This window comes from Sminthopsis crassicaudata, chromosome 4 (assembly GCF_048593235.1).
Source record: "Sminthopsis crassicaudata isolate SCR6 chromosome 4, ASM4859323v1, whole genome shotgun sequence".
Lineage (NCBI taxonomy): Eukaryota > Metazoa > Chordata > Mammalia > Dasyuromorphia > Dasyuridae > Sminthopsis > Sminthopsis crassicaudata.
This window is the reverse complement of record NC_133620.1, coordinates 327,181,439-327,195,651: the sequence shown is the minus strand read 5'-3', so window position 1 is coordinate 327,195,651 and position 14,213 is coordinate 327,181,439.

Here is a 14,213-nt window from a genome sequence, read left to right as displayed (position 1 = left end):
GGGGCAAAATATTGGAAACTGAGGTTGAACAAACTGTTGTATACAGATGTAATGGATTACTATTGTGCAATAAAAAATAATGATCAGAAAACCCTGGGAGGATGGGAAAACTGATGCAAAATGAAATGAGAAGAACCAGGAAAACATGTTATATAGTAGTATCAGCAACATTGTGTGATGATGAACTAAATGTCTCAGCTCTTCTCAGCAATACAATAATTCAAGACAAGACTCATGAAAAAAAATGTTATCCACATCCAGATAAAGAACTAATGCATTCAGATACATATTTAAGCACATTTTTCCCATTTCATTTTTTTTGTGTGTATATTTCCCCGTTTTGATCTGTTTCTTCTTTTACAAGTATGGCTATTATGGAAATATGCTTTACAAATAATATATACTTATATATCATATAAAATCTATATAAATAATAAAATAATAAAACTTTGTAACAAATATGCATAATCAAGAAAACATATTGGTAATGTCTGGAAAAGGATAGTTAGGTGAGTGTAATGGTCCTGGAGTAAAGAAGACATGAATTCAAAACCAATCTTGACACTTTCTAGGTATGTGATCTGGGACAAGTCATGCAACCTTGTTTTCCTCAGTTTTCTCAACTATAAAATGATCTGGTTGAAGAAAATAACAAATAATTCCAATATTTTTGTCAAGAAGTCCCCAAAAGGAGTAACAAATGACTGAAAACGACTAACCAGAAACCACAATATCTGAAAATATTTTTTATTCTTCATTTCATCATCAGTCTTTCATAGTTGTGGTCAGTTATTGTTAATTAAATTGAATCTTTCAAAGGTTGTTTTCTTTATAATGTTATTACATATTATTGTCTTGATTTTTCTTGCTTTAATATGCATTGCTTCATTTAAGTGTTTCCAAGTCTCTCAGAAACTATCTTCTTTGTCATTTCTTGCTTTCATAGTAATATTCATTTGCATCTATATACTATAATTTTATCAGCCATTCTTCAGTTGATGAATAACCTTCATTTCTTTGTTATAACAAAAAGAGCTGCTATAGATATTTTTGTACATCTCCTTTTACTATTTCTTTATTTGGCCTTCTAATGGTATTACTGAATCAGAATAAATCCATAATTTAGTGACTTTGGAGTCAGAATTTCAAGTTGTTTTCCATAATGTCTTTACCAATTCCCAATTCTAACATAGTATATTCATTTGCAAGAGCCCCTCCAGTAATTTTAACTTTTCCTTTTTTTGTCATCTTTGCCAAACTGGTGACTAAAGAGCAATACCCTTCTTTATTTTCAAAATATCTTCACTTGACTCCAGTGTCCTTTCATTGTTCATGTGTCTCCTTCCTTTCACAGTCAAGTTCCTAGGAATAGCTAGTTATACTTGTTCCTAATTCATCTCTTCTCAATTTCTCATTACTTTTCCATTTGTCTTCTGACTTAATCATGTAACTGAAACAGCTTTTTCTTAAATTACCAATCATCTCTTTGTTGAAAATCATGAGGTTTTTTTCAGTTGTTCTTGACTTCCTGAAGCATCTACTTTTGGTCATCACACTATTGTGTGACCCTAGGCAAACCCTGTTTGCTTCAGTTTTCTCATCTATACAATGAGCTAGAAAAAGAAATGACAAATCATTCCAGTATCTCTGCCCAAAATGAGTCATGAGTAATTGGCTAAACAACAAATGTTAATGTTAATAAATTTGAAATGGAAACTTTTCTTGCAGAAAATAGTTAAAGATTTTAACAAATTACAATCTCAATGTAAGCTAACAGTGGGATCCAAAAGTAATGAAGCTATGTTAGGCTGTATTAATTTAAATATATTTCCCAGAAAAGGGGAGATTGTAGTTTTACAATTTTGTTTTTTTTTTTTAGAACTTCTCTGTAATACTATGTTCAATTCTTAGTAAGACCTTTTAGGGAAGGATATTGACAAGCTGGTGGATAATTGTGGAGTGATTAGACTAGAGGAATTCAAAACCCATGGAAAAAGGTGTTCTATTTTTAATATGTGGCTTAGGATGTATAGATCTGGACTCACCATTCATTCAATTCCATCTTTAACATGTCTTATTTCTATGGTGAAGGCCCACCCAGGATTTCCTCTGGGAATTCCAAAATTTGTATTTTACTCCTGTTTAATCTCCCATCAAATGTCTTCAACTCCAGGGCAAACAGCAAGACTAATAAGACATTGACTTTTTTATTTAAGAAAAGTTGGGTTTTTTTTTAACCTAATGGAAAGCATAAAAATTTCACATCTTAGTTTATTTCTTATCCTTTAGTGGTCCCACCTTCTCTAAGGACCTGTATAGTCTATATGGAAAGGATACTTTTAGGTTGTTTCTTTAAGCCTTGACTCCTTTTCTCCTGAAGAACCACATGGACATATATGTTTCTCTATATAAAAAATTATGCCATCAATCCTTCTATTTCTACTGGATTGGTTTATGTTGCTTTGCTTTCTCTGCTACTCTCTCTCGTCTCCAAATGTTTCTGCTTCAAGTCAATATTGTCTAGTCTTCTCTCTTTTCCTTGCATATGTGACATTCTATTTTCTCTTTCCATGATTTTACTTGTGCCTGTGATGCACTTCTTTTCTCTTCTACACATCTTAGAATTCCTTACACCCTTCTAAGGTCATCTCAAAGGCTACCTCTGTATTATTCCCTGAGAACAAGGACTATTTTTCATTTGTCTTTGTCCTCTCCCATACACATCTACAACATACTATCTGGCTCATAGTAAGTTCATAAGAAATGCTTGTCTAATATAGGGCATTTTACATCTTGTTTAGGAGACAATAGAAAGTTAAAGGGATCTACATAGCATACCTATATACATTTATTTAACAGATTTGTTCTTCTGAGCCTCAGAACATAGAGCTAGAATGAATAGGTTGAAGTTGCAGAGAGATAGACTTCAGGTAATTCTAAGAAAAAACTTCCTAGCAGTTAGTGTTACCCCTCAAAATCAAATAGACAACTTTTGGAGCAAATAATTATTTCTAAAAAAAATTATCTCCAATAAATTATAACTTTAATTTATACCCTGCTTTAAAATTTTGTAATATCTCCATGTAAAACAGTTACTACAGTTATAGGTTAGGAAACTGAGGCTCAGGAGGTTAAATTACTTGCATTTGGTCACATAGGACCAGGGTGGGAGACATGATTTGAACCCAGGTTTTCCTGGCTTCAAAGTTCAGTGCTCTATTCACTATACCATGCCTTTATATAGACTTTTCAAGTTGTGAATGTATCTTCATTACTATAGGTACTCCAGTGGACACAGGTAGACTACTTATCAAGGATGTTTTAGAAAGGATACTTGCCTACGTATGTGTTTGATAGACTCTGAAGTCCCTTTGAATTCAGAGATTCTATCCGCTTTTTTCAGAGGCAGCTAGACTTGGAAATCAGAAAGACTAATTTTTTCAGTTCAAATTTAGCCTCAGACTTCATAGCTGTGTCACTTAACCTTGTTTACTTCAGCTCCTCATCTGTAAAATGAGCTGGCGAAAGAAATGGCAAACCACGCTAGTATTTTTGCCAAGAAAATGTCAAGAGAGGTCACAAAGAGTCACACACAACTCAACAAATACCTTTTGAAATATAAAATCAGTAGTTGAGAAAGGACAGTTTTATTTTTAAAAATACTAAAATAAAATACAGTGCCAAAGAGCCTGATCTAATCAGCCAGGTATTAATTAGTACCCATTTTAGAGATAAATATACCTTTTAAAAATTGTACTGAATGCTATAATTTTACCTTGAAAGTTATATCATTGAGTTTTCATTTCCTTGAAGGATTTCATTTTCATTCATAACAGCATAGCTCTTTTCCCAAGTATTTACTTGATAGAATTAGTTCCTTTGTGATTTTAAAGATGCACTTTGTGGGAGATATCTTATAATGTTTCTCCTACACAGACAAGGAGTAATATAGTTTTCCAGCTTAATATAGGGCAATGCCTAGAAGATGAAGAGAACTATGTTTGGCTTATGTGAGACATTAGTCAGCAATGAGAATAAAACTCAAAATTACTTAATTTCTAACTTGTACTTTTGACAGGAGAGGCTCTTTCCCTTATTTACAATTTTCATAAGCATGATTTGTAACTTGACTGTTGTATCCAATTTAACATTTACTGGATTTATGGTAAAAAGCAAACCTCAGCTACAGAGAATTTGATCACAGCTGTCTAAACAATAACATACATAGTCTGTGGTTACCAAAAGATCCATGAAATCTTTTTATAATGATATTTTCATCATATCCCATTGAGATTAGGATTAAGAATATTTGAATAAGAAATATTTGCTAAAAGGAAATTAAAATAAACACATGAAAAATAAGTTATTTCTACATGGGCCAAGATTTCATGAACTCTATAGTGTCTTCTTCTGTTTTTTCTTTTTCTAAAATACACTGATCCTGTCAATAAAAATATTTATGTTTGTTTAAAACTTATATTGCTTAAAAATGGGAAATGGGGTGGGGGAATTACCAGAGAATTATGTTATTTTCATTTAGGAGGGACTCTGAGAAGAGTAATTGTAACAGATTGTAGAAGATCAAAAAAGCTATACTTAGATTTTGTGGAGGATTTTTAGGGTGTCCCTGAGAAGGTTTAAGCTGGAAGTGCCTTGATTAAAAAAGAATTTTAGTTGATCTTAACAGCTATTAGAGACCTTAAGATTGAGAAAGGCTGACTTAACAATTAGCATCTACTTCTTAAAGGTCAACTGATGATAAACTTCTATCTGACTTCCTGCTTGATTAAAAGTAGAGCCTGAATACGTTAGTAACAAGAGATGTCAGAAATTATTTAATAATACTCACAACAACTTTTCGTTTATATAACCTTTTACTATATACAGATATGCTTTGTTTGCAATGATCCTATGTGATAACTGCATCAAATATTATTCTCAATTTTTACAAATAAAGAAATTGATGCTGGAAAAGAATTAGTTACTTTTCTTTGGTATGTTAGTAGAAGTGTTTATTCTTATCTAGTTGTCACCTGATTCTTGTCTGGTACTCTTTTTGTTGAACCAAACTGACTCTTATTTACAAACGGTTGTTAGAAATTTGGAGTGAAGAATACATTATTAATGCAAAAACGCTATTTTTCTTTTAACTGTGGTTGTAAGAAATTTCTCGTTAAGTAAAATAAATTTATCTGGGCTATTTTATGTTTCTGTATAGAAAGCACAAGTAAGTAGATCATTCATAATATTACTATTATTAACATTTTATTAATATAACAATAATAGTTATTAATATAACTATTATTAACAAACATTGAGTTTGGGTGGGGATAGGCTAGGCCATAACAGGACAGTTGATCCAGGAAAATTTCAGCTATGGACTCTAATAGGAAGTCTGTATGGAAGTTGGTATAATCCTGCAGTTTGGCAATAATGACCAGGAAAACAGACAGGAGGTCTGGTAGTGGCCATTTACATGAAAGTGTGTTGTCAGGGGGTTCTGTGGCTAGGTGAGAGACAGAGGCCCAAGCATGTAAATATATAGTAACAAGGAAAATCTTGTGGATGAAAAATGGGTCATGTCCCAGCATATAGTAAACACTATCTAGATAATATACTGTTTGGCCTCAGGAATAAATATAATCAACCAATCTGTATTGATGAATTTGGCAGCAAATAACAGTGAGCCAGCTGTTGAGTCTATATTTTGGGGTCTTTGGAAAAGATGGCAAAAAAGAAGTAGAGTATAGGGACAGTATAATATAAAAAGGATTTTAGATCAGAGGAGATAACAAGACAAGAATGCAGTACTATGACTACTGATAGAGAGCCCGGTCCAAATGAACAATTGCTAGAATTATGATGTAGGACAAGTAAGTAAAAAAGTTAACAACGTGCTGAGTTGGTAATTGACTTTTATGGATCTCCAATGTCAAGGACCTTACCATGATAGTAATTGATAGAAAGTGGCTATTATCAAATTAGAGCAGCAACTTCTGAATGAGAAAGTGATGAGCCCTCTTTAAGCTCTGTAGCCTTTGACCATTTTTCTTAGGGTGGCAGGAGGGTATAAAGCCAGAATTGATAGCATAGTTAAAAATGATCAGATAGAAACAATTCAACTCGTGTTTTCTTTATGGGTTCTTCTTTTTCCTTCTCTAGAGGTTGTGTTGACTCCAAAAGCTGGAGATGCTACATGGTTCATCTTCTATCTCCATAGCACAAATCTTTAAACTAAATCAGTCATGTAGCAACACAGAAGTACACAAATTTTAAGGCACAGATGTTACTTTTGATAAGAAAAATAAAACAAGATACCAAATGACCAGAGACCATAATGAGAGGGTATTTGGAAGATGGGTTGTAAGATGGATAAAAATTTAAAGCCACCACTATTACTACCACTATTACCCAAAAAGAAGGAACACAAAATAATGACTCTAGTTCTTAGAAGTGTATACCAAAAGAGTTGGGAACAGCAACTTACTCAATGATAGCAGGTGAAACTACTTACTCAATTGCAACACTGTGGTAATATAAAATCAGAAATGGAGTCTTCATACAATCATCTTAAGAAATTCTAAGCACTCCAAGATAGACAAAAGCAAATTTGGAAGCTAAAAATATTTTGCTGCACTTATCATCATAACTTTACAGAAATCATAGATTGTAGAGTTAAAAGTCATCTGGTACAGTCCCTACTTTTTTTTTTTTTAACTATGAAAACTGAGTCTCAGAAAACTTAATAATAAAGCCAGTATTTGATTCTACATTCTTTGATTCTAACGCCTTGGTACTTTTTATTGACCTATACCATCTATAGAATTTAGAGAAAGAGAGGAGAAGTAAATAAGCATGTGTGAAAGTAGCTCATTTCATAATATGAGAATTGTGGCAGAAGAGTTATAATATAAAATACTAACAAAATTTGAAAGATAGTTCTGGATAGTAATTATTGATTTAAGAACACTACATATTTGAAAATCTGAGCAAGAAATAAATATATAAGTTGGCTATTTCCTATTCCTGAACATTTGTTGAAATTCTGCTCTTGGTAGCATCCAAAGGAAAAGAAGCCGCCTTCTGTTTTTAAAAACAGAAGAATCAACTCCAAATACCTTCAAGTTCTACAATATTTTATTTCTTCATTATGTCTCCATTGTGCTTCTACCATTCCACTGGGACTTTTTTTGAGGAGAAAGATGAATGATGTTTCCATTCATTTGTTTATTCAAGCAGAATAACAGATGCCCTCAAATTTAAGAAATAGTTTAAAGAACCTAACAGTAAATTATAGTATCTGTGGAAGAAAGTAGAACAATGTGTTTATTGTTTAGGTTTTTTTTTAATTACAAGTTTCATGTTATTTCTGTGCTATGTGTGACATTTAGCAGTTGGCTTTTGAGGGCTTGTATAAATTAAAAACCAAACAAAACAAACCTTCTTCCCAAGACTTTATTGTTTTGCTTCCTTCGCACTCCCCTGGTGGTTTTCAAATCTTTATTCTTTAGGACATTATGCTTATTTATTGTATTGTGGGCTTTTAAAAATTGTCATTTCATTTTTCCTTTTTTTTTTTTTCCCCCCATGAATCTCACTGTTTTATATTCTTGGGAGTACAGCATTTACCCATCTTTTGTTTCTCTAGCATTCTTGCTTTCTACCTTTTCTCTTCCTTTCTAGGGATCAGGCCCCATCATTGTTTATCCTGACCCCATCCATTAACACTGCTTTTCTTTTACTGTGATCACTAGGTCTGGAAGTCTTCAATGACCTCCTTTGAGAAATTAGGATCATATGGGGAGCAAATCTCAGTGTATTTCTGCTTCACAGAAACTCCATATGGAGACAACCATAACTAGGTTTATGCATCCCCTTTTTTTTGTGGAAGATTCTTTTGTCCCAGTTGGTTTTGTACCAATATATTTCTATTTTTTTGATTTTTCCATGGCCAGACTAGAGGAGTTCTGTGCTCCACCTCTCTCCTTTAAGAAACTGAGTGAGGAAAAGACTATGTCATTGTTACAGTGGGTCAGAATAAAAACCACAATAGAGTTAAGTCAAAGTTTGAACACAGAGGTCAATTGCATAGCTGGCCTGAATATGGTTAGAGGAAATGGTCCTTCAAATAATCTTCTGTTATTACTTTTGGAACGTGCGCCAAGATATTCCTCTACATTTAGATGACTTCATGTATGACTCATAATTTAGTTATTTTGGAAATGAATTCTCTATGTGCTTCCAAACTTATAGTGATCCAGATGTGCTGGATAATGTTTAATAATTAGCTCCATCCCCCACCAAAACAAAAAGTAGATGATACACTTTTATGTTTAATCTTCATTATTACCATTTTCTCTATAATTTTAAGTGATAGTAACAATAAACAAAACAATAAATCAACCTTGATTTGTCATTTTTGCAGTATTTCTGAAGTATAAATGCTTATACTAGAATTTAACTCCTGAAAGCCATATGAGCTAACTCCAGCATCCTACTGCTGAGGCCTCCCAAAATTTAGTCTTTTGATATGATATGGCAAACCTTGGTTCTTCCCTGCCTTGTGTTAGTGGAAGAAGGCTAAAGTGCAATATCACTTAAAAAAAAGATAGCTTATGAATCATTCTCATGCTTGTATCAAAGTAAACAAGGTAAATGTATTCAGTCTGGGAGACAATCTTGAGAATTTAAGAGAGGGAAACATCATAAGTTGCTTGTGGAGGAGACCTATTCAGGAGGACAGGAGATAACTTTTTTTTCCTCCTTTCCTTTCTCCTTTCTCCTTTTGAGCATATAACATCAGAAGAGACCTAAATATTCAATTAGCAGAAGATATTGCATTTAGCAAGAAGAGACATACTCCTAACAGACCTCAATACAGAGAAACAGTCAAGTAAGTGAGGAAACAGCTCAAGAATGATGATTCCTGGTAGCAGCAGAAATGTTATATTCAAAGGGAACTGTGTGAGGACCTTATTAATATAGAAAGGACTTCTAGGTCCTGCATTTTACCAGTAGCTAGAGTTCTCTTTGCATAAATATATATGTGTGTGTGTGTATGTGTGTGTGTGTGTGTGTGTGTGTATTCCACATGGGTATCTTACTGCCATTGTACTCTATTTGAATCTCTTATTAACATGGATACTTCATTATTTTGGAGAGTGTAACCCAGATTTATAGGAGAATGTTTTGTAGATGCTTTTTTTTTTTTTTTTTTTTTTTTTTTTTTTTAATATGAGGCCTTATTATATGCCTTTGTTAATAGCTATTTTTGCCCAGTGGCTAATTGTTAATGTGAAGCACATGGATAGGATTCATTAAGTTCAGTTTTAGGAGGATGAAACCAGAATATAGCCTTGAAGGCTGAGAGTACTAGAGCTTCTCTCTTGGCATACAATTTATGAGGGCAATTTAAGGGATCACCCTAGATGTGATACTACTTTTTAGAAGGTTTTATAATATGTACAGGCATTTGTTTTCTTCTTGCTGTAATTTGCTTTACATTTCTAAATATATTTCCAATTGTTCAGAAAGGATAGGATGTAAGGGAGGAGTAATTAAGAGTCTACAATGTGCCAAGTACTGTTCAAAGTACAGCAAATATAATCTTATTTGATCCACACAACAAACACTGGTAGAAGTTAGTTAACTTGCCTGCCACATTTGAACTCAGGTCTTCCTTATTCCAAGACCTTTCTATCTACTGAACTCCTTAATTGCCTAAAATCAGATAAGAGTTGGGAGATTTGTTGAAAAGCAACTACCTACTCTTCTACCTTATTGGAAGTTACCATATTTACATAAATAAATGAATTCTATATCTTGGAGGATCATCACATTAAGAGTTCACTTCCTTAAGAAAATCAGGATTTTAAGAGGAAAATTCCATTTTGATTATCTCAAAAACGTATATGGATCATGAGTTAGGAGAAAGAAAGGCATGACATAGTTTTTTGATCGTAGGGAAAAAAAACAAAAGCAGTATTTTTTAAATGGCAAGTTATACTAATTTGATCTAGATATTTTAATAATAAACGGTAAAGATTTTGAAAATAGAACATGCTTCTTGGAGATAAGGAACTAAAACTCAAAGGGATTATGACTAGCCAGAAGACACATGATTGGTAAATAGAAAAACTTAGACTTTTTGAGATGAAATCAAATTCTCTAACATTCTAGTGGTATGGGTTGGTTTATTTATTTATTTTTGGTTACTGTATTTTTTTAAAGAATAATATTTATGACACTCTGAATATTTTATAATTATTTATAAAAATTAGCTCTGTTTGAATTTACTCATAACTATTCTTGCTAGATGTTCCTGTTGATGTTTTGACAGAATGTGCTATTTTGTAGTGGTCTTCTACTCAAGTCCTGAACATCACAATTATAGTCTAGTGTTAAGATTTTGTTCACCTTAGTATTCCCTCCACTGATGCAGATTTCAATTTCTTTAAACTTTAATAGATGGCCTTCAAGGCTTCATTATCATGTAGTCTACTTGTAAATCAATTTCTTTAAAATTATCTGAAATGGGATGACAGACAAACATCTATAAGTAGCCCTTTACACAGAGCCTTTCTAGTTTGGTAGTGACAAAACACCAGGTTCTGGGAGAGCAGTTTAGAATATAAATAACTGACAAAAGCTTCTGATAGCCATCTGGAGCTCTTTATCTTGTTAAAAGACAAAAGAATCAGGTCACCGATAATCTAATAACTCTTTGTGACTAAAATGAAGTGATTTAAAGTCAAGAGGTGAAGAGGGAGTGAGGGCAAGGACCAAAGAGTTAGGGAGAAGTTAGGGAGGATCCTAGTCAAGATTAAACCAGCACATTCTATTTGTATCAGCAATTGAATTATGGGTACACAGGAAGAGGGATATACTAATACAAAATAATCCTTTGGTCATAAAGACTAGAATAGTAGGACAAGATTATCTCTAGTGTTCGTCTTCAGAAGAATGAAGGATCCTTTATCTGCAGAGGACTTACTGATTTGCTAAGTTAGTCCAGCCTTGGTAATGCTGACAAGATAAAACAATTCCAGGAATATTACTTCCTTTGGTGAGCCTTAAGCTTGACAGTGGGAACAGGGTGGACTTGATTAAAGTACCCATTATTCCCAATGGCTGTACCACATAAGTAGGACTGGAGAGAGCTGCTGTGCTACTGGCTGGATTCTTTATAAATCACAAAATTTGAAAAGTGGAAGAGACCTCAGCAGCCATCTAATCCAACCCATACCAAGAAGAAATTCCACTACAATATACCTAACAAATGGCCAAGAGGCTTACAGACTTCTAAGGAGGGAGAACCTCTTACCCTAGAAGTCCCTTCTACTTCGAAAGCTGTGATCCTGATGTTCTAGGATCTCTTGAGATACTTCATTCCACCTTAAAACAGCTCTAATTGTTAGGAAGGTTTTTCCTGACATTCATGAAGTTCAAATTGGCTTCTTTGTTACTTAATAACCATCACTATTGATCTTGCCCTCTCTGGCCAAATTAAATTTTTTCACCCCTCCAAAAGGCAGCTTTTCAAATACTTAAAGACAACTATCATATACTTAGAGAGTACATGATAGTTTTTTTCTAAAGGCTAAAATATCTCTGGTTTCTTCAACATATCCTCAAATGAAATGAATTCAAGGACTTTCACCATGCTGGTTACTTTCCTCTGGACATCTGTAACTTATTAATGTCCTTCTTCAACTGTGATGCCCAGAACTACACACAATATTCTAGAGGAGATCTGACTAGTCTAATTATCTCTTCCTTATTCCTGAAGCTATATATATATATATATGTATATATTTTTTTTTTTTACTTTTTTATTTTATTTTATAATTATAACATTTTTTGACAGTACATATGCATGGGTAATTTTTTACAACATTATCCCTTGCACTTACTTCTATTCAGATTTTTTCCCTTTCTCCCCCAACCCGCTCCCCCAGATGGCAAGCAGTCTTATATATGTTAAATATATTACAGTATAATTTAGATACAATATATGTGTGTAGAACCGAATTTTTTGTTGCACAGGAAGAATTGGATTCAGAAGGTAAAAATAACAGTTTACATTATATTTCCCAGTGTTCCTTTTCTGGATGTAGCTGGTTCTGTCCATCATTAATCAATTGGAATTGGATTAGTTCTTCTCTATGTTGAAGAAATCCACTTCCATCAGCATACATCCTCGTACAGTATCATTGTTGAAGTGTATAATGATCTTCTGGTTCTGCTCGTTTCACTCAGCATCAGTTGATGTAAGTCTCTCCAAGCCTCTCTGTATTTCTCCTGTTGGTCATTTCTTATAGAACAATAATATTCCATAACATTCATATACCATAGTTTACCCAACCATTCTCCAATTGATGGACATCCATTCATGTTCCAGCTTCTAACCACTATGAAAAGGGCTGCCACAAACATTTTGGCACATACAGGACCCTTTCCCTTCTCTAGTAGTTCCTTGGGGTATAAGCCCAGTAGTAGTATGGCTGGGTCAAAGGGTATGCACATTTTGATAACTTTTTGGGCATAATTCCAGATTGCTCTCCGGAATGGTTGGATTCTTTCACAACTCCATCAACAATGCATCAGTGTCCCAGTTTTCCCACAGCCCCTCCAACATTCATCGTTATTTGTTCCTGTCATCTTAGCCAATCTGACAGGTGTGTAATGATACCTCAGAGTTGTCTTAATTTGCATTTCTCTGATCAATAGTGATTTGGAACACTCTTTCATATGAGTGGAAATAGTTTTAATTTCATCATCTGAAAATTGTCTGTTCATATCCTTTGACCATTTATCAATTGGAGAATGGCTTGATTTCTTATAAATTAAAGTCAATTCTCTGTATATTTTGGAGATGAGGCCTTGATCAGAACCTTTAACTGTAAAATTTTTTTCCCAATTTGTTACTTCCCTTCTAATCTTGTTTGCATTAGTTTTGTTTGTGCAGAAACTTTTTAATTTGGTGTAATCAAAATGTTCTATTTTGTGATCAATAATGGTTCTCCCTTGGACACAAACTCCTTCCTCCTCCACAAGTCTGAGAGGTAAACCATCCCATGTTCCTCCAATTTATTTATGATTTCGTTCTTTATGCCTAAATCTTGGACCCATTTTGATCTAATCTTAGTATGTGGTGTTAAATGTGGGTCCATGCCTAGTTTCTGCCATACTAATTTCCAGTTTTCCCAGCAGTTTTTGTCAAATAATGAATTCTTATCCCAAAATTTGGGATCTTTGGGTTTGTCAAAGATTAGATTGCTATTTTTATTCACTATCTTGTCCTGTGAACCTAATCTATGCCACTGATCAACTAGTCTATTTCTTAGCCAATACCAAATGGTTTTGGTGACTGTTGCTTTATAATATAGCTTTAAATCAGGTACACTTAGACCACCTTCCTCTGACTTTTTTTTCATTAGTTCCCTTGCAATTCTCGACCTTTTATTCTTCCATATGAATTTTGTTGTTATTTTTTCTAGGTCATTAAAATAGTTTCTTGGGAGTCTGATTGGTATAGCACTAAATAAATAGATTAGTTTGGGGAGTATTGTCATCTTTATTATATTCGCTCGGCCTATCCAAGAACATTGAATGTCTTTCCAATTATTTAAATCTGACTTTATTTTTGTGGCAAGTGTTTTGTAATTTTGCTCATATAATTCCTGACTCTCCTTTGGTAGATATATTCCCAAATATTTGATACTATCGACTGTTATTTTGAATGGAATTTCTCTTTGTATCTCTTGCTGTTGGATTGTGTTGGTAATGTATAAAAATCCTGAGGATTTATGTGGATTTATTTTGTATTCTGCGACTTTGCTAAAATTCTGAATTATTTCTAATAGCTTTTTAGCAGAGTCTTTGGGATTCTCTAAGTATACCATCATGTCATCTGCGAAAAGTGACAATTTGATTTCTTCATTTCCTACTCTAATTCCTTGGATCTCTTTCTCGGCTCTTATTGCCAAGGCTAAGGTTTCTAGTACTATATTGAATAGTAATGGTGATAGTGGGCAACCTTGTTTCACTCCTGATCTTGCTGGAAAAGGTTCCAGTTTATTTCTCTTGCATATTATGCTCACTGATGGTTTTAAATATATGCTCCTGATTATTCTAAGGAATATTTATTCCTATACTCTCAAGCGTTTTTAGTAGGAATGGATGTTGGATTTTATCAAATGCTTTTTCTGCAT